Genomic DNA, 2,444 nt, shown 5'->3' with positions numbered 1-2,444 from the left:
CATTCCAGAAAGCTATTTTCACGTTTCTCTCTTCCCCTCCCTCTTCTTTCCTCTTTACTTTGTTTCCCCTTTGCCGCTTGGAAACCCCTCTGATTTATTTCTGGCTTCTTTTTCGTCTGCCAACCCCCTACCTTTCTCAAGACTTTTTCCTTTTTTCTTTAATTCTTCTAATTCTTCATTACAGCACTATTCCTCCCCATTTATCCATAACCTGTCTCTCCCTATCCATACCATATGGCCCTTTTTCCTCTCTACCCAAGCCCTCTGCTCTATTTTCCATCTCCTTTTCCTCTCCCTCCATGTCAAATCTTCTTCAATTCTTTCCCTTCTTCCCCTCAATAATTTTTTTCTCTCCATAATTTTCTTTTTCTCCTCCTCACTCTCCACTTTTACTAGAAACATTCCTTCTTTTTCTTCTTTTGACCCTCCTATTCTCTTGACTCCTTCTACTCTTACCTGCACTCTAATATCTCGAAAAAGATTTGTTATTTCCACTTCTCCTGTTGCACTCTCCACTTTTAATCTCTTGACTACTATGTTATTTTTCCTTTTTGCCCTTTCTTCTCCTTTTAATCTTCTTTCGATCTCACTGAGACTTTTCTTCAATCTTTCATTCTCACTTCGGACGTTCTTTTCCTTCCCTTGAACTATTTCCTTCTTATTTTATTGTATATGAAATCTTTAAAAAATCTCTAATGCCTTGAAATACTTATCTCAACATTGCAAAATTTAGCTTCTACAATTTTATTTTAATTGTAAAAAAATTGTAATTAAAGTTGATTGTAAATAATTGTAAAATAAATCCAACAAAATTTATTTTATGAAGAAATATCTCATGATTATAAAAAAAGAAAAAAATTTTAAAGGTAAGACCTTGTATCATTTTAATAATTAATGAACATATTTTTAGATTATTTTTCCTTGATTCTGGCCGAGGGTCAAACATGGTACGAAAAACAGTCGTGAAATTTCCAAAATAATACTGTACTCTCTATACATTAATTTTGTTAATTAAAAATAATAATACTTTTATAAATATTGCCAAAATTTATTTGAATATGATACACATTGATTTTTATTTTTAAAATTCCTGTAAATAGTTGGTGTTTTTTAAATTTTACGATATTTGTGTACCATGTTTGACCTTAGGGAATAATTTTCAGGAATAAAATTATAAAAACATATCCATTAGTTAGGAAAAAAATGCAGAATCGCCTTTCAAATTATAGTTGAAGTTGAAGAAATAGATATTTCTCTGATCGTTTTTTAGCATATGATTTTTCACTTAACGTAAAGCAGATTAAAATACACTTAAAAAATAAAAATAAGAAAATTCAGATATTCATGCAGTTTTCTGTTAAGAAAATCCCACACATTTTTTAATGAAATTCTTTTTCGCACCACATTCAAAGGAAAATTTTACAACATTTTTGTCAAATGATTAGTCTTTTGAATGAGATGTATCATGAAAAGAGATGTATCAAAAAAGAACCTAGAGGGCTTTAAATTTTTTATTTTATTGGATCTAAAAAAATATTATAAAAATTCGAGTCTTTTTAAAAGATGTTCAGGGCATTTAGAAGTTTGGAAGATATCAACGAATATTTGATAAATTTTGAGAATTTTTTTCAAGTTTTTAAATATTTCTAATACGTTTAAAACGAAATAAATTCCAAAAAAATATTTTTGACTCACTACATTTTTCTTTAAATTTTAAAAAAGCATTTAAGATGTAAAAAACTTGACTTATATAATCTTCTAATGTTTTCAGAGGAATTTTAAGAAAAATAATTTTATCTCCTTGAAATCTTTCGGAATTCCCTTAAAGCTTCTAAAGTTTATTTTTTTGAAATCTTTGAAAATGTACATTTCCAAAAAATGTAAGTTTAAAATTAAATTTGAATCTCTACCATTCTTCTAAATATTTCTTGAAATTACTGGATTATTTAAGTTTTTTTAAAACTTTTTACTCTTATCTAATTGAAACATTTTCCTTTAAAATCTTCTACACTATTCTTTTAAATATTAGGAAATCGTTTGATGTGTTTCAAAATATTTTTGAATCTTGTTTTAAAGTGCATTTTTGTAAATAAAAATTATTAAAAATTTTCAAACGATTTGTGATCAGGGCCACCAATTGCGTCACAAGGATGAGTCACCATCAATCTATATAAACCGACTGGCCTCCCGGCTCGGTACCACTCACTTATGTATACTCGTAGCGGAAGCTTTGCGCAAATCTAATAAAAGTCTCCCATAAAGAATTACCCCCAGTCTTCCAAAACCTTTCACCAACCTGTTAAACCTGTTACCCCTTCCCTGGAACCTTTTTATCCTCTTTAAAAAAACTAATCGGGTAAAAATCAGGATCACATTTGGCGACCGTGACAGGACTGTCACGTATTCATTGGAGGTAAAGACCCTGCCACCAAGGACCCGGACAG

The sequence above is a fragment of the Belonocnema kinseyi genome, chromosome 10 (assembly GCF_010883055.1).
Source record: "Belonocnema kinseyi isolate 2016_QV_RU_SX_M_011 chromosome 10, B_treatae_v1, whole genome shotgun sequence".
In the NCBI taxonomy this organism is placed as follows: domain Eukaryota; kingdom Metazoa; phylum Arthropoda; class Insecta; order Hymenoptera; family Cynipidae; genus Belonocnema; species Belonocnema kinseyi.
Note: the sequence above shows the minus strand (reverse complement) of the source record.